The following is a 20226-nucleotide window of genomic DNA, read 5'->3' as shown; positions in this document are numbered from 1 at the left end:
AGACTCGACTTGACTTTGACTTGACATTCTTGACTTGAGACTTACTTGTGACTTGCACATGTGTGACTTACTCCCACCTCTGTTAATAACCCTGTTTATTCACATTAATATACTGTAAAATGTTTTGCTTATAATAAACAGCTAGATGGTAGAGCTGGAAAAACAGCATAATGTCCAGGAAAGGAGTTGGGACCACAACAGGAATTAGGAACTACTGGCATAATGTGACGTGATTAGGAAATTAATAACAAAGGCTCAGACAAGCTATCACTTATTACAGAGGGTCAAATACAAAGAAAAAAAAACATAACCATGATATGGTGTATATTTATTTAAAACTCATGGAAGGAGTCTCCAATGTGAGAGATTTTTTTCCACCACTGAAAAGTTTTCAGGACCCATTTTTAGGGAACATGACATGGTTTAGAGGATGATTTTTATAGTTGCGGTAGCATGAGATAAAAGCAACTTGTGGCTAGTTATTAGCCAAATTTAACAACAATAAGTGTGACTGTAAAAGGATAATAATTTATGAAAATCAGCACTGGGCTGGAAGCAGTATCTCTGTTTAATGTATGGCAATGTTACATCATCTTATTCTTGTTTCCTTAATTATTTTTTTTTTTATTTTAACGACATTTTAAATCATGCAGTCATTTTTTTCTTTATATTTAAGAATCTCTATGTTTCTCCGTGCTGTGCTGTAAAATGTGCTCTCGAGAGGCATAAAGGATAGATTGGTGGTGAAAAGTGGGTGGCCTCCTTTTCCATGTGTTTACCACTGTGCTGAATGAGACAGAAAAAAAAGACAGAGAGAAAGAAATGTTAGAATTAAACCATTTCAACCTGGTTAAAACAATTATAAAATTAAGGTGTCAGGTGCCACCATGTCCAACCCAGTCTCACAGAAGTTCGTGACATAGTGTTCGTGGAATTTCCCTTTTTGTTCATGTCACTCAGCACGACTTTCGATCTAATGTATTTCAATAGGAAGCATCTTTCGTGTCCACACCACGTTTTTCTTTCTGCCACTAGGAAGATTGTTTTTGCTCATTTGTTATTCATTTTGAAACTTTAAGCACTACATTACTTAACATTTAACCAGAAGATTTTATCCTTGTTTTTATTGAAAGATGCTTCCTATTGAAATACATACACGAAAGATGCTTCCTATTGAAATACATTAGATTGAAAGTCGTGCTGAGTGACACGAAAAAAAAGGAAATTCGTGTCCATGAACACGAATCAATAGATTAAATTTTCGTGACTATGTCACAAACCGCCGTGAGACTGGGTTGCCATGTCATGGTCATTTCTTAATCGTTGACCATGATTTAAAAAAAAAGTAGCTCATCTGAAGTAATCAGCACTGCAGGAACCGAAAGCTATGTCACAAAGCCATGCATGCAGAAACTCTTCACTGTCCCACAGTCCATTTCATTCCATTTGCCTTAATCAGCCTTGAAGGCATGATGTTCACAATGTTCATTTTTGTGTTACTTATTGGTGGATATTATGAGCACAAACGTTGGATGGATGGCTTGCTGGGAAATGATCTTCCCCTGTCGCTACAGTCTATAAATTAAATGAAATCGATCGTGTAGTAAATTTCTAAGTATTAAGTGAATATTTTTTTAAGAAGGATATAAGATATCTTCCCACTCGTCACCTTCAAAGTAGACAACTATAAACTCTGTTACAAAAAAAATGTAAGAAAGATTCACTAAAGAAAAAGCCTACTGAAAAAAAGTCTTAGTGTGTCATTTTTTTTCCTGAGACGTTTGCAGAGTTAACTAAGATTGACTAACGGGAAGGATTCAAATTTTAGCTAGCATGATATAAACTAGCTGAAAAATTATTGCTAACTGTCAGAATATAACATGTGCATAGCAACAAATAAATTACATTGATTAGTCTTATTCTTGCTCTTAAATATGGCTATAAACACTTAAGTTTTCCTGATGCTAAAAATAACATATTATAGAAACATATAAAAAGTATATTAGGTGTATAAAATATTAAGGCCACAAGTTAAGTTTCCTGTTTGTTAAGTACTCGAGCCGACTATCATATTTTTAAGTGTAGAGATAAACGTATTTGTGTGTTTATAGTTTATATGTTTGTTTGTATGCAGTTTTAGGTTCTCTCAGCAGCGCTCAGCATCAGTCTCTGGCAAAAAGAACTCGCTCGAGCCGTAACGTTTCAGTAAACGAACAGTTTATCCCTAATCTGAATTCAGCTTTGATACGCACTGTTTGCCGACGCACCCCGGCTTATATTATTATGCATGATTTACTCGCATGAGTCATCGCACTTCTGTTAGCTCCCAAAGCAAACGCAGCACGATGGCCAATCATGAATTAACTCTTTAATTAACCTCTCAGAATCCCATTACTTTTAATGTTTCATTCATAGCAGGAGTGTACATTGTTGTAAATGGCATTGGTGACAGGTCTGTAATCCTGTTTATGGATTTAATGTGTGACTCATTAATGAAAGTCTCAGATTTCTAGTAAAAAGGAATTCATTACTCGGACAGCGTTATGAAATATATTAAATGACTTAGTACTAAGAGTAAAAGAAAGTGCAGGTCTACATAAGGAAGCCAGACACTAGCTGTAGCTCTGACAAGACCAACAAGACAAGCGTAAGGCACGAAGCCAAGATGGCCGCCCTGTCTGCCACCAGAACACGACAGCTTTGTTTTCCTGAGCACTCATTAGTTTGAGTGATGTGTTGGAGTGGCTCGTAATTATCGGATCTGTCCAGCATGCTCACGTCAAAAGTAAACTGCGTGTTTGCTTCAGCTGTGAAATGTTCTTTCTGCTGCGTCATAAAAGTCGCTGAACTGTGCATTTATCGCCAGGTTACTTTTACAGGAGTGTGCATTTAGGCTGTAGCCGTGACTTCAAGCTCACTGTATGCGAGTAGTGATAGAGTGATGACTATCATCTGTCAGAGATGATGTGTCGAAAACAGACTGAAGTGCGATTCACTGAGACGTAATCGTCTTCACTGGAGCCTGCAGAAACACCATTTACATCGGACACACCTCACTACACTACAAACCCGAAGCAGGAAACTTCCTTCGCTCTTGTTCACTCAATCACTCTGACCGTTTTACCCCTTTTTATTATTATAATCTTTCTGTCTCCACCTGGCCAAGATCTGGCTGTCATCCATTTATCTCTTTTGCCCTCTTTCCTTTATTCGCTGACTTTTTAGACTATTCTGGCTGATTGAATAATCCAGGAGATTTTGGAAGAAATCCTACCTCCAATGCAAACCTTTCCCGTCCACATTACCCGTAGGCTCAATAATTCAGCGCTCCCTTGCGTCCTAAATCCACCTGTGTCCCTCATCTTGCCTCACCTTTTTCACTTCGTCTTTCTTCTCTTCAGCCAGCTCCTGCTTCCTCCTTCTTCTCTTTTTCTGCCTTACCCGGTGGAACACACCTACTTCTTACACTGTCTTGAAAACAAGTAGTCTCTTGACATTTCCTAGAGGGGTTCTACCAGACTATTCGCAAACATAACCAAAAGTAATAAATATCTCTTCTTAGGGCTGGCTGGTATAAATTGGCTCACAGGAATAGGCCTTCTTTCTCTTTGAAAGTGAAACAAAACGAAAAGAGACTTATTTTGACCTACATGTCACTGTTTTCTTTTTTTTTTTTTGACAAATAGGCCAAAGTTTCTGAATTGAAATACACACAACCTTAGAAAACAAAACCAAGGCTGGGACTGATTTCTTTCTAGCACAGACTGTAGAATTGCACTGTCATCATTAAACTTTGTATGTAGATTAATTTTTTTTTAGTTACACTTCTGTTTGTAATTAAACAAATCCTTGTCCCTGTCAGCATTAAGAATGAATGAAACCACATGCTATAGAGTTAAATAATAATAGTTTCCCAATATTAGTACTAAAGCATAGTAGAATTTATATTTTAACCATCTCTCATCCAATCGAATTTAACGACGAGCCGCCACTCTACATGTCTACATACTATCTGAAGCAGGGTTTTACTTTAAGCAAATTAAAATGGTTTACTTTTTTACAGTGTTAATGTTCCTGTCAAGTATTAAAGAGAGCCTGGGGAAACTGGAGTGCCAATTTCATCGATTGAAGAACTTCTAAATGAGAGAGTAAAGTGCTCTTTTATGGGCCCTCGGAGTCAAGGGGACCGCATTTAGTGCCCTCTTGTCCAACTGTGCTGTACACAATGGGGCCTCTCATAGACAAGTGGCCAAAAGAGGGATGGAGAGAAGTGGCCTAAAAAAAAAAAAAAAAAAAAAGTGAGATAGAGAAATTGGAATATTCACTTTTAGTCTCTAAAGGCTATACTAAAGGTTGTACTACATATGGGCTGGGTCAGAGTATTGATTTTGGGAAAAAGTCAACAGGTGCTATTTTATCCTTCCGCTGTCTTCTACTCAGCTTGTCTAGTGTTTGATGCCTCTGGCTGTTCTGTCAGGAGTGCAGCAACTTCACCTCTGTTTACACTGCAACCTCTTCATCTGCAGGATCTCAGAGCCTTAAGCAAATCTTCAGCATACTTTTTTAACCCTCTTCCTCATAGCCATGCTCATGTCTTTCTCTCTCTTATAATATCAAGCTCCTTCATCATAACAAAACTACATTGCGTTCCTACCTTGGAGGAGAATAGTTGATATATTTCACATAAATACTACTACCAGTAATAATAATAATAATAATAATAATAATAATAATAATAATAATAATAATAATAATAATAATAAATGATTATACATTACTAACAGTGTAAACTTTAAACACTGCTGTGTTGAGAATCCTAGATGATCAGCAGTTTCTGCTCAAATACTCAAACCAGCCATTTAGACACCATTGTAAATTGGTAAATTACAGTAATATGAGATGAATACATTTTAGGAAACACTGATTTTGTGACGTGTTCAACTGCAGGGTGGTAACCTTATATATAGCCTTATGAAATCACACCCTGATACCAAACCATCCATTGGCATCTACAAAGATTTATCATATTGTTTCTCTGCTTTAAACAGAGTATCGTCTATATCAGCTTACTTCAAACCCCACACAGTTTTCCCATACAGTACTTCAGTGTTCTCTTTTTTTTTTTTTTTTTTTTTTTTTTGAGGGGGATTCAGGCTTCAACCGTTTGTGGTATTCAATCTCAATCATCCTTGTAGAACTCTGTCTTTTATCCGTAACCCCTATATATATTATACATGTCTCCAAGTCTTCAGTGAGACATGGCACGGATGATGGTGGCTTTTGTGTGTGGAGAGTTGAAGTGTGGGTAAAAGTGGCAAAGGTGTCAAGGCCTCTGCATCAGGGCTTAACAACCCAGCAGTGCATTAAATAGGAAACTAGCCAAGCGTAAGGGACAATCGTTTAGGTAAGCTTCTGCACCCGTCAGAAGAGAGACGATGGCAATTCACCTCCAAGAGCCACTGGACCAGCATAGCATTGGCCCTAATAGACTTTACATGGAAATCTATTTCTGTAGAATTACAATACAGCAACTGAAGGCTGTTTGGAGGCTCGGAAGAGATTTGCTTACGGAATTGCACTATGGTAATTGAAACATTTTGACAAATAGGGGCTTTTCTTAAAGAAATTGTGGCATTATTTTTCAAGGTCAAAATTCACTTTGTGAATTTTTGAGAGATATTTGTCTATAGGATCTTTTTAATTGTACGAGTTTTGAGCTGCACCAGCTTGAGCGCTTGGAGTCATGAAAATGAATGCCAAATGCAATGACTGGAAAGTTGTTTGGAAATAAGTCATGCCACACCATTTTGGACATGAGCATGGTTTAAAAAAAATAAATAAATTGTCCACTTTCAATAACAATGGAGTGGAACCCAATGCCCCACCAATCTACCTCAAGGTGCAATGTGCTATGCATTCTGGGATGCTTTTTTGCTCACCTCAGTTGCAAGCCATTCTAACCAGATGGCTCTCTTCTACAATGTCTACAGATGTTTCTTACCCCAAACCTTAAGTTTGTCAAGATCATGGGGTTCTAGGGAGAATCGGATCTCCTGAGAAACTTTCAGTCTCTTGCATTTTATTCACTAATCTCCCACCTGATCCAGTTGCCATTGTTTATAGGATAGCAGAAAATTAAGTCCTACAACGTGGCTGTACTTTTACAACAAAACTAATGATAAGATTGGCCCCACTATAAATATACGCATTACCAAAAACACATTAACTGCATAAACTTCTTCCTGTCCCTCAAGTACTAAGTCTCCAACAAATTGACAACAAATTAAACAATAAGTTCCCCTCTGGCCTTTCATGTGGCATTAAAATGACTTTTACCTCCTGTCTTGCTCATTACAGTGGAGAGACACTGGGGATCTCAGGGAAAAAAAGATTCTCTGCATCTCCCATGTTTTCATTGCAACCTGCTACGCTGCTAGCCATTGTGCTAATCACTAGCTTTCAATGCAATTACTGCTAATTGTACGGCTCTGGAATTATTTGTGTAGATAGCTGAAATATGATGCTGCATGTGTAGGCACATGTGGGACTGATTCCGCTAAATGAGAGCACAAACACACATAGAGGTAAATGCTTCTGCATTGAGAGGGGTTTTGTAAGAGAGAAGAACTGAAGTGTTTGCCCATGCTTGGGGCCAAGCAGCAGCTGGGAAAGCATGCAAACATTGGCTTTGGTAATTATTTATAACAGGCAGAACTGATTGGAAAGAGCAACTTCATTACCAAGTCGCAAAAGGCACTGGTGAGGTACAAAGGCAGGTGATAAGACAAGGAAAATAGCATAAGAGCCACCGGTTTTTAAAACTCATTAGCTCAAGTATTCACTCTCAATTATTCGGAAAATGACACACAAAACTTTTTTTTCTTTCTTTGACCGTTCCTGCATCCCACCACCAAGTCATTAAGGAAATCTACACCTTTTTCTAACACAAATGATTAGTTATTAACACGGTTGTACTGCTAGCGGTTTTTAAAACCTCGGAGCATAACTTTTTTTTTCCATTCAAGGTCCCTAGAGTGCTCATTTGTTGGATAATAACTTGCTCAGGTCTACCACTGATGTTATTATTTAAAAAAAAATAATAAATCAAATATTCATTAATTCGTGTCGAAACTTTTAACAAGCTGTGCTGGGTTTGCTAAGAGCAAGTAGTGCTGTCTGATCTATAAAAGAAGTTCTGTATGCATGCACATCTAATCATATAAAAAATATATAATAATAATAATAATAATAATAATAATAATAATAATAATAATAATAATAATAATAATAATAGATAGTTATTCAGGGCAGCCCTCTTGATTTAAGTGAACTTAGGAATCAGGAACTTAGGCAGTCTAGCAGCCAAAAAGAATGCTCCTGACCCACTCAGGACCTGAGAGAACAGACAGATTAATGAATAAGTGGAGAAGTGAAGGACTCCACATGGTGAGAAAAGCCATCATTAGTCTGAGAGCTAATCTGGGCAGCAGGTTTGGAGAGGAGCACTCGTATAGAGTTTAATTAGTCCACCACGTGCCTGTTTTTTTCTAACACAAGAGACCAAGCAGGGGGAATGAAAGAAGTGGGGCAGAGAAAGAGAGCATGACCTGAACTACCACAGAGGAAAAAAAAAAGAAAAGATATTGATAGTCTTTGCACAAATCACTTTTCTAAGGTAGAAACTGGAGTATAAACATGTGAAACTCTCAAGGAGAAAAAGATGCCGCTCATCTGTTTTAATTAAAATGTAGGCTGAACTTTCTTTGTCTGAATATTTTCTAATAAGATTTGACTGATGGAAAATAACAATTTGTAAATTTTATTTCAGATCAATGAACCTCTCAATTTTATTTCATGACATAAAGCAAGTTTGCATTTTTCCAGCATGTAAATCAAGGTCAAGGCCAAAGAATGACCCATGTGGTATGGTGAGAAGGGACGGGGAGGGGCTTCCAGGATGTGCCAGTTAATACCAGCAACAAAACAGTCAATCATTCCAGATTAATTTTTTGATTGGCATATCTGCACTTTTTATTGATTGGGAAATTTTACAATGCAGATCAATTAGCATGCATGTCGGTTATAATGGTCATCGACTGCATATTCATTTAAGGAATTGTTCCTTCATTAGGAACGTTTTTTCACAGCTCAAATCAAATCATACTTTTTGGAAGTCAACATTTCTTCTAGGAAAGAATGACTTTAGGTCGTCTTTGTAACATTACGTTATCATCGTGACCTTAAGCCAGATAGGTCTCGGTACCGGGGGCAAGATGGCGTCTATTATGTTAATGAGCTTCAAAAACATGTAAGTACATAAGTACTATGTATCTACACATGCAGCATGCCAAAAGAACAGGAAGAAACTCTACTATGCGACTAGGAACACTATTATCAATGAAATAAAGCAGAAGTCCAACAATAAACAGTTAAATGGACAGTCCAAAAAACTTCGTAAACATGTCGTCTGTCCGAATTTTTAATCCAGTAATCATCAATTACACGACACAAACACAACCTTTAGGTTTTACCTTCAGGTGCCTATTGCCTCTGTACTTCCTGTGTCTGTAAGCGCCTAAAAAAAGAAAAAAATCCATTGGCTGTGCATCTTGGATCATCCATGACACACGGTCTTTACTGCCTCACCATCGGTTCGTGCTTTAAAATATGCAAATCTGCATATCTGAAATTGATTCTAGATTGGCAGCATCTAATCTCTAGACTATCCAACTATTAATGGCACGTACAGATAAAGAGTGGCACGACTGACTATTGGACACTCAGAGAGAGAAACAGAGCTATTTAAACGAGCTTTAAAGCTTTATGGCCTTCTACTTATGAAGATAGATAGGCAGGTGAGGTGCGAATGAGGTCAAGCTACTGTGCTGCAATATTTTCAGGATGCTTTAGGTCTGATTTATGAAACAAGAGACAAGAGATTCCAGACTACGTCTTCTGAAATTTTACAAGACAGCATGTGTCAGGGGCAGGACAGAGTGGGGTAGGGGGAAGGTGCAGAACTTCACAAGTCTTGTAGCTTGTGTCTATCAACATTGCAAAAGGGTTAGAATGTGCTGGTGTTAGAAAAAGTGCTATCCTATATTCTAATGCTGGTGGAATCGACTGCCGGTTGAAAAAAGTATTTATTTGCCCAACCTTTGGGAAGATTTTTTTGGAAACCTTACCTCATCCTCAGAATTGTAGACAAGCCGGTTTAATAAAATTGCTTTTATAAACTTAATTTTTTAAGGCGACAAATACTGACCAGATAGTCTGCTGAAGCTGCTGTTTCCTTTATTTTTTTATCAGTATCTATCAGACTCTTTCTCCTAAACCGCTTTCATCTTTTGTGTAAGGAATAAAGCTTCTGGAAAATGAAATGAAAGGCTCTTGAAATCACGTAAATTAGCATGTCACATTCTTGGACAGCTGGCTTTTAAATTCGTAGTAAAGTTAGTAATCGCTTCCTTGAAGAAGAAATGAGAGAGGACGAATAAGACTATAAAAAAGAAAAGTGTGAGAGAGTAAGAAAGAAATATATGACTCAGGCATTGTTGGTCGTTAATGGATTGTTGATATGACAGGGCTTAGATCTGGAGTGGTGTGAAATAAGCTTTTTGTTGTATGTCACTACAACCAATATGTGAGGTCAAAAACGAACAGGGCTTCAACAAGAAGACTAATACTTCACTGGAACTTTGTCTACCATGCTTGCATTTCTCTGAAGAAATATCGCCTGGTGTTTCTGAGTTTGAGTGATTCTCTTGGCTGACAACTTTGGGACCTTGTAACAGCTTGCACTATCTATAGCAAGGGTACAATTGTTGGCACTAGCGTTCTATGCAAATACAAGCATCATTGATTAAATATTCAACACTGAAAGCTAGCTTTTACAGTTCTGATAGTATGTATTAGGAAAGGTAATTGTGATAAGGAAACACCAATCCATTCCTAAATCTCAGGACCCCTCCAAACACATCACATCATTACAAACAGACCATGAAATATAGCAATCAATGTAGCATCCAAAAAGGGCAAACCAGAAAGTATTTTGTTGTCCAGACTGAAGACCAAGATAACACCTAAATTGACAAAAACACACTTTCACCAACATTGGCTTCAAGTTCTCCACAATGGCTTAGTTTAACTGCATAATTCCAGTAAAAACATACAACAAATTATAGGTCTGGTTAAAAGTTCTTTTGCTGGTGGTTGAGTGGGGCATTCACTAAATTCCAGGGGTTTCGTTACCACAACATAAAGTGGGCATGTTTCTGGAGGTCTTTGAAAAGCCCTCTTTCAAAAAAAAGAGCATACCTACGATGGGTAATGAAGTGTCCTTCATTACCCATCGTAGGTATGCTCTTTTTTTTGAACAGTCATACAGGTAGATTTTATATTTTATATCTATTATTCTTTATTATCTTACAGTTAAGCTATTTTTGAAAACAAATAAGCAACCAAAAAATACGGTTAGGGTTAGGGTTAGATTATCAAATAGGCCACGCCTTCCCAATGACGCAATATCTGTTACACTGTTCTGAAATCCCTGTAAATAAGTGCATCCTGCTTGAGTGGAGACAAAATGGCCTCCCCAATCTTCAAGCCATGGTACTTCCTGTTAGAATAAGAGTCCTCCACCTCAACACAATGTCAACTTACTGACACCACAAACATCCCACAGGTATTTCTTTGTAATTTCTTGTCAGTAAATAGCTTCTCGTGATTGAGCAAGTAAACGTAAGCATAAGACCTTATGGCTGTGCCACAATCTGTTGTGATCTTTAATTCATCCAACTCAAGCTTTGACATGTTGTGTGTTCAAGATGCTTCTCTGTTCACTATGTTTGTAAAGAGTGATTATTCATATGAACTTCCAGACTTCAAACTTATCTAGCCATTATCTTCTGACTTCACAAATCATTAAGGTTTAAACAGTTTGTGAAATATAAAAACCATCCTGGCTTAAGAAAACAAATACTATGCCACAGTCAAAGTCCATAAAATCACATTTTCCCCCTGATACTGATGATTGATGGGAACATTAACTTAAGATTTTTTACAGGCTTTGACTGGCTGAACCGTTTGAAAAAGTTCTTTAGATGTTTTGGGAATTTTTATCAAAACAACTTATTCCTGAGTATGAAATGATGAACAGTATTGAAATATCTAGAATTCCAATGTTACATGAACGCACAGTATCACGTCGTAGAAATTTGGCAATAGATCACATGCTGTACCTGATGACGGTCGATCTCACCCACACACTGAGGCAATCCTGTCTTGTCCCTTTTTATTCTGCTGTGATCTTCCCTTCACAAACACACCATTAGTAAAGCGGAAAAAAAACCTCTCTTTAAGATGATATGAAAAAACTGTCGCTTCATGCAAAATGTGATGGGATCGTAAGCCTTTTAGCTTCTGCTACACAATGTTGGCAGCTCAGTAATGGAACAGCATTACTTTTTATATTTCCGCCTAATGAACTGAAACAGCAGTGAGAGACTAGTCCCAAATAATGCACATACATTTGCTGGTAAACAGGATTTTACGACTGTTTTGTTTCTGCCTTTCCTGAACAAAGGGGCGTGAAAGAGCTTTATCATTCATATTAGTTTTTTTTAGAGTGGAAGGAAAAAGGAGGACAGCCAGAAGAAATGAATTAGGAATGAAATAGACAGCAGATGAGAACCTGCTCTTTGAAGTGCTACAGCTCATCAGGAGGAGACGAAAAAAAGAAAAAGTAAAAGAGGGATAAGAAGTGTGCAGAAAGGGAGGGCGACATTTCAATAATTCAGAGTTTTAGATTTAGGTGAAAAATACACAGTTTTACATGCATTTCTTTCTAAAGAATAGACAATAGTGAGGCTGGGGCTGATTTCTGTTTAACCTATGCTGTAGATTCATGCAGCTTATCACTGACAGTCATATAACTGCATTTCACAATACAGCAGTGAATCAATGCCCAGCATTATCAGAAGAAATAGTAACTAGTTACAGTTACTAGTTACTTCATTCAACTCAACTTCATTCAACTCATATTAACTCAATTACTTTGTTGATTACTTACACGCGTTACTGTTAAAAGTAACTTTTTAGTTACTTTTTTAAAGAAATAATGAGCATATTTCCACTTTGAGAACCTGTCTTGCTCTTGCCTTGACTCACCATTACTGCCGCACATACGTGAATAAACGGAAACACGCCCACAGAGCGGCATCTTCGTGTTTACAGTGGTTGGCATCCACCAATTCTACAATGCGTCACTGCTGTAAACAGGTTAGACTGTAGGCTACACTTCAGCCAAAATGAATTAATTTAGAAAAGTAATGGACAAACGCACCGTATGGTAACGGAGTTAATTTATTTAAAAAGTAATGCGTTAGAGTATTAGTTACTGTACTGTCAAAAGTAACTGCGTTACTGCCCAACACTGATTATCAGTGACTGAGAAGGTACAGATCGTTCAAACAAACGATTTTTTTTTTGACGTTTTTTTTCAAGAATTTAGCTGCCTAGCTGTATTTAAATGTCTTCTGGGTAATTTGTTTACCTGGCATAATTTTTACTAACCTATTGATTAGACCAAATAGACCTCAACACTTACACTTTCATTGCCAGACTCCTGATAGATATTAGAATTTGAACTCCCTTGCTTTGAATAAACCTAAGTTCTGTGCTTTGTATAAAATCATTTCCAAATTCTGATACTTAATCTTGATCTCTGTTACTCAGTAGGCAGAAATAGTCACAGAAATGAGAAAAGCACTGTGGATATTGATTGTCACAAATGCCACACATGTTGATTTCGGTTTCATACGTCTTTTTGTTCCCTGCCCATGTGGTGCATAAGTCCATAGTGTGGCCCATTTCTATTTCTATCTTGGAGTTTAAAAGAGGTCACAGCACCCTCTATGTGCACTTTAAAGCACCCTTTGGCGAAACCAGCATTCATGTAGACCCATCTAAAAGACTGAAAGCTTTGTAATTTTAAACCAGGATCAATTATAGAACCAGTGGGTTTGTTGACTAATGGAAAGGAATAGATGGAAGATACAGCAAGACCAAAGCTATGAATAATTTGGTGGGGTTATCCCTCATTAAAACTGACATCTAATTTAACATGAAGCACCACAAAGAATAAAAACTATAAAATATAATACAGGAAGATAGTCATTTACAAATTTTAGTTATACGTCTTTGATCGATAACAAATGATGCGTTAAAATTCTGGATATATATATAGAGAGAGCATTGTTGGCAAACCCAAAGGCACTGGATCTTATATGTTGAGCTGGGCCTTATGTTCCCTTACACTCTCTCTCTCTCTCTCTCTCTCTCTCTCTCTCTCTCTTTCTCTCACTCTCAATCTCTCTCTCTTAGAAGGATTTTTCTATGGGCCTCTCCAGACATTTAGCAGATGGAAAGAAAAAAACAAGAGATAAAAAAAAATAATAAGATCTATAGAAACAGAGCCTTGGTGATAGCACAAGAGTGAAAGAAACAGAGAGAGAGCTTGATAATAGAAGTGCATAATGGAACGATAAAGCAAATAATAAAAATGTCAAGCGTGAGTAGAATTCAAACACGATCCCTGTGTCATGGGAAAAAAAGAAGATGTTAGTAAAGGTGACCTTGGTCCTTATTAACAACACAGCAGTCAGGTCATCGGTTCCAGACGTCCTGGTAGAGCAGATCATTTATAATCCCCAGATAATGAAGCTTATATTACCTTTAATTGCAGGATGTAGGGTCCTTGTGTTGTGGAGGATTGTAATGGAGTTATAATTTGAGCAACAACAGAGGGCACTGTCCCCCGAGTACTGAACTGTTCATGAACTTCCTGTCCTGTTTTGCTCTCTCGGTTCATGGACTCTATAAGGACATTTGTTTACACATGCAAACTGTGAAGTCTTGCCTCTTTTGAGCCTTGTTACTTATCTGCATATATGTGCCTTAGTCCTAACTTTAGCATAGTGGATAGCACATTTGCTTGAAACCTCCAGCATTATGGGTTTGATTCCTGCCTCAGTTCTGTGCGTTGGAATTTGCATGTTCTCCTTGTGCTTAAGGGATTTTCCCCAGGTACTTCTTGCTTTCTCCTCCAGTCCATAGACATATGCTGAAGGCTGATTGGCTTCCCCAAATTGTCCATAGTTTGTGAATGGGTGTCTGTGCTATTGTGTTCTCCAATAGACTGGCATCTTGACCAGGATGTACCTCAAGTCTCCTGAGATAGAATCCAGGTACCTCACAAATAGAATTAAAGTCTTTATTTTGTCACATATACATTAGAATACAGTGAAATTCTTACTTCACATATCACAACTTTGGAGGTTGGGGTCAGAGCACAGGTTCAGCCATGATACAGCACACCTGGAGCAGAGAGGATTAGGGGCTTGCTCAAGGGCAGTGGCAGGTTGGCAGCACTGGGGCCTGAACCCCCGGTCCTCTGCTCAACAATCCAGAGGCTTAACCACTTGAACCACCACTGCTCCAGACTCAGTAGGGTAAACGGTGTAGAGAATGGAGGGATAAACCTCAACCACATGGAATATCAGCTCCTCTGAAGCTGATGTTGATGTGTGTTGTAAGCAATCCCTTTCTTCTTTAGTTAGCCACCTTATAGTTTATTTTCTTTAACATCTGAAATTTAAGAGTATACACAATGTTTCATGCTTGAAGGCTTATGATTGCGCCAGAAGTAACAGGGAAAAAAAAAACAGGTAATCCATAAAATTTAAACACCTATAACATATCTACATCACCTCTGAAGATTTACCATATTATCGGTTCAATAATCAGACCGGAAAACAAATTCTTTAGAAAACAAAAGTTGTTGAACTCTAGCCAGTTTTTTAATACATTGATTAGCTCTGCTAGCATTTTTTAACAAGTGTTTCAGGTTGTTCAATAGGGTAAAATGTGTTGCTGGGTCTACACTCCACCAGTTGATGGCCTCTGGTATATAAAGATTTAAGGGTTGGTATGATTTTATCCAGTTATCTACTGCACAGTAACGATCAATAATACCAATTAGCTCTAATCACAACAGATGTTTTGTTTGAGAGAGCTGATAGAATGATGAGCGAGCGAGCAAGAGACATATGGAGAGGTAATGAAGTCATGGCGAGGAAGATCAGGGTCAGACGGGTGATGTACACAGTGCCGCGAATCTCGTAAAATTAAATTTGCGGTCAAAGTATCCGATAACAGGCGTGCTTTAGTCAGTTAATCCAGGCGATAGGAAGTACAGAGGCAGAGGCAAGGAGAAAGTGAAGGTGGGAGAGAAGAAAGTCTGTTTCATTTTAAAGGTGTGGGTGGAAGCATCATCCTCTTTCACACACTGATCCTGATAAGGTAACAAAAATGGCTGAAGTTGGCATCTTCCTCTCGTGCTGTGCATCGCCCATCTCAATGAAGTGCTAAAATATACGCAATAGAAAAGAGCTCGCAAAGGATTAGAAGCCAATAAATAAAAAGTCCTTCAGTTTCATATGAAGTGCCAAAGATTATTTTTTCCCTGTTTATTTTTAGTCATGCATCTTTCTTCCTGCTTATTTTAATACGTTTTCATTCTTCATACCTTCCTCCACCTCCTTTTGCACCTACATATACATATACACATGGGGATGACCCAGTTATCTGCTAAAACTCTCGACCTCAGCAGAAAAGACACTAAAAATTCGCTATGTCTTACTTATTTTATAGGTGTGGTGAAAATATATGTGTGTATATAAGTGTTTGTGTGTGTGTGTGCGTGTGTGTGTCCTGCACTGATTTTTCTCATCTTGGATGTGTTTTGCCCTAGGTGGGCTTTAGATGAAGGAGGGAGAGAATGTGTGTTTGTGTGTGTGTGTGTGTGTGTGTGTCAGTTGTCATCAATTCCCTTTCTTTGATTAAAAGCCCTTTCCCTGCAGAGGGCTCTTTTTTTTTCGTATCTCAAAAATCATCTCCAGTTGATACGCTATAGCCTCTAGGTTTTATCATGAACATGCCTACATGTGCATCCACACACACACACACACACACACACACACAGAATCCTCTCCTTTTCTTGCAGCTATTCATGCTTGAGCAACCTTGAAACAGGATTTCCAAAACCCTGATCTTGTCTATTCTTAGCAACAAACACAGAAAGCACACATTCTCAAAAAAAATAAAGAAATAAATAAATGTCTTTCCTCCGACTCTGCCCGGCATATCCACCGGGGCTTTAGAGGCCTCCAAAAAGAGATTTGAAGCTTGGATTCACTGCAGCAGCTTTTCCTCGAATGCGGGTCAGTCCTGAGCGCAATCCATCCATCTGCCCCGAAACACCTTGACGGCATCCATTCATCTTTCACACGCCGTCCTTTGCAAACACTTTGGCCCTGATTTGCAAAAGTTTTGTATGAGTTAAAATATTGCAACCTTCGTTTAACAAACTAAGAATTGATTTACTAATCAGGTATATGAATGATTCTTATGACAAATCTTACACACAAGCAAAGGGAGTTGTCATGATGACATTAAGTCTTTATAAACATTTATATAGGTTAATGTCACTTTTTTGATGTTTTTTTGTTCATACAAATTAGTAAGTTTCTTTATGAGAGGTAGCAACTGTTGGATGTGGTGACATCCATTGGAATAAGCTTTTATGAAGGTTTATAGCAGTTATATGCTTCCTGTATAACTGCTGTCTCTATCTTTATAACAGGTTCAATAAGCATGTATTCATTCTTAATTTAGTTTATTTCATCTCTTTAGGCATTCTAAGTGAATCTTTATGACAGGTGACATTAGTTGGAATAAGCGTTTATAAACGTTTATATCAAGTGTAGGAATTTTGGCTATTTTAAATTGAATCTTTAGGATAGTTAGAATAAGCACTTATTGTGTGTGTTTGAGTCGTTATGACAGGTGATACTTGAACAATTCCCTGCTGTAACATTAGGGGGTGTTCCAGAATTATGGGCGTCTTGTGCCGTGTGTTTTTGTTTGCGCTCTGTGCCCAGGTGTGTTTCGTCCACCCTACCCATAATGCTTTCCTGCTACTTTTCCTATTTATACCTGCTGTGTCATGAGTTTGTCGAGTCCTCAAGTCTTTTGTCTCCTGGTTTTGGTTCCTGTTGTTGGGTTTTTGGCTCTTGTTGTTGGTATTTTGGTTATTGTTTTTGGGTTGTTTTTTTGTTTTTTTGGTTCTTGTTGTTGGTTTGTTTTGCTTTTGTTTTTGTTGTTGGGTATTTTTGGTTCTTGTGTTTGTAATGTTTCTGTTGTTTAAAAAAATCCATTCATTGTTGTTGCTATCCATGCACTAAGGTATCCGTTCTTGACAAATAATCCATTATTAAGTTTGTCGTTGTTTGTTATGGGTGTATTTTTTTTTAAATAATGGTTTGAATAAACACTTCTAAGTTTTATGTACATTTAACACATTTATGCTTTTGGTCAAGCTAATTCGCATCCTTAGGACACAAGCTTTTAGAAATATTTATGTATGTTTACTTTAAATAGAAGAGTATGGAAAGATTGTTCCAAGATTCCAAACTCATGATTTTCTTTCTTTTCTTTCCTCTGCTACTCGATGCTAATAAAAACAACAAACAGGTAAGTCACTTTATTTCTTCTCACACCTAATTTTATCAAAATTAGTTATCCAGTTCTAGAGCTCGCCTTTAATCAGTTCAAGCATGTTATCGCTTAATTGCGTTTGCAGGACTATATTTATTCGACTGCCGAGCCTTAATGACTAATTAGGAAAGATTAAGCACAGACGAACTTAATTCTGCGTTTCATAACAGTAGCCTTAACTACTGAAGCAAATCTAACTATAACACCACGGGATCTCTGCCATTATTCATATGGTTTGAATGTTTTATGCCGCATTCTTGTGTTGTTTGTTTATCGCTAATGTATTATTTAATGGATCGCCACCAGGGAAAGCAGGAAAAACGCGTGCTAGCCTACTTAGCATGGCTAATGCACACTTTGACGTATTTAGCTCAGAGGGAAGTTGTTTACTTTTTCCGTCATTAAAATGTAATGGCTGAAAAGGTTACTTTAGTGGCATGTCTGAAGGTTTTAATTACAAAAAAAGTTTAGAGGCTGTATTGAGTGTCAAACAGGGAAATTGCTGATGAGGAGGATGTCGATTGCAGAAAGCTTGTGTCTGGATTTTAGATGCTGTGATTCTTGTTGTTCACGCCTTGGTCTTCACGGAAAACGTACAATAATACAGAGATTATACGACCCATTAATTGACTTCACTGAACAAAATTACGTAACTTCTAATGTCAGATGTTTACCCCAGATCTAACCTGTGTTAGTATTTTGTGTTTTATTTTTTTTTTTATCATTTTGCAAGTATTATCAATTTATTTATCCTAAATTCAATACTATGGCTATTTTGTGTGGATGGATTTTTGAAAGAAAATTCCAATTAAGTTCATTTCAGTTCACGGCTGCAAACTACAAAATATGTGAACGTAAAAAGGGGGGTAAATACTTATGCAAGGCAGCATATTTTTTAAGTTATTTCATCATCCTCCATTGACAAATCATAACCATATATAGACAGTAAAGTAAATTTAAAATGTTGGCAGTTGATGTGTATCTTATTTTTTAGTAACCTTACCAGGAAGTTGTTAAGACAATCTGAAGTCGTTTTTTTTTTTTTCTCCCTTCTTTTCTTTATCGTTACTGCAGGAACTCTTCTAAAGCACAGCATATTTTTCCACACTTACTGCCTGCTCTGTTGTTGTCAGCAGGTTGTCTCAGTTATTTACATGAATCAAGCTTTGTCACTGAAAAGCACAGTCATCCTTAGCACACACCACACACTCACACTCCTCTGTCTCTATTCTTCTTTGCCAACTTGCTTTTACACAAAAAGCAAAGCGTACCTTTTCATGTGTCATTCTTTTATTTCCTCCTTGTTGTCATTTCCACGCTTTCATTCCTCTCTTTTGTGTTTTCCCACTCTGGAATGCTCTGAAAGGCCTGAAAATAGTGATGTTACCATTGGGTTTGTGAATAATATGTGATAGTCTTTATTTATTTATTTCTAGAAAGAAGAGAGCCATTTTAATTTCATAGAATTGTCCCAAATTTCCATTGTGTTATTTCCAAACACAAACTTTCCAGCGTACACAATGGATTTAACCTTGGAGGCAGTTTGTTTACATGATATGTAGAAGTAAAAATGAAGGAATGTGCCATAATGAACCGTGGAGTGCTTTGCTACTACTGTAGATCAGGGCTGGATTTGTGAGTCAAGGCCAGCTGTCACAGCTCTTATGGGACTCGCAGGTGAGAGAGAATGAGAAGACTGAATCAGAGAAGCTCGTTAGCTTGAAGTCTCCATCATGCCTCAAGCTTCTGCTAGGCTGTGTCACCTTTATGCACAAACAGCCATGCATCCCGGTGATTGTGCATTGTTATTTTAGCCTGTACACAAATTCAGTGAAGCCTAAATCTAAATCTCATAAACTCATTAAGACAAAAAGTTTCAGTTTCTAGTCATATGCTACATATTAGCATGTCCGAGTCAAGGTACATTATTCAGAGACAAAGATCTATGCTAAAGTCTGGTGTCATTTGAATGCAAAGACAGTCGAAGATATTTTAGCTCGATGCACATACTGTAGTACTACAGCTCGGTTCTTGTACAGTGCACTACATTATCGCCACAGCCAGTTGGTATGGTACGAATATTTATACCTTTATCCAGAAAAACTTGACTTTAGACTTTAATCCATAAAGTTGTTTATCCAAAAACTGAATTAAAGTGGTTTTAAAGTGTAATTAAGTGGTTTGTCTAACTGGTGTGATGGAATTTAATTTGCCTGGTATATTAAATTTAATATGAGCAATAAAAACAAATTAAAATGATTAATCTAAGAAATTAGGATCTAGGATATTTTGTGGTTTATGTACAAGGTGAAGATAGTTGTGTGTTTAATTGAAGTGGTAAACCTTTATATATTAGTTAGCATCCAACATTTTTTCATTGTAACAGGAAGTGGAAAAAGTCGCATTTATACACAACCACAAGGTCGTGGTTTAATCCTAAGCTTCTTGTATCCTAGAATCTTAAATTTTTGGAAGAATTTTATTTTGCCTCTAATATTGGGATCTTCCAAATTTTAAAGTACATAAACATTTAATACACTTTATGCAAAACACCCAAGCAATCTGATTGGCCATAAATCACTTAAAAATACATAAATAAATGTGTAATAA

General features: G+C 37.4%; 1 protein-coding gene across 8 annotated transcripts in view; it reads left to right on the top strand.

Moving 5' to 3' along the window:
• Window positions 1-20226, top strand: part of nrxn2b (neurexin 2b) — a 539034-nt gene that overhangs the window by 428122 nt on the left and 90686 nt on the right. The window lies entirely within an intron of this gene.

The sequence above is a fragment of the Tachysurus vachellii genome, chromosome 2 (genome assembly GCF_030014155.1).
Source record: "Tachysurus vachellii isolate PV-2020 chromosome 2, HZAU_Pvac_v1, whole genome shotgun sequence".
NCBI lineage: Eukaryota > Metazoa > Chordata > Actinopteri > Siluriformes > Bagridae > Tachysurus > Tachysurus vachellii.
Note: the sequence above shows the minus strand (reverse complement) of the source record. Positions and strands in the feature narration are given on the sequence as shown.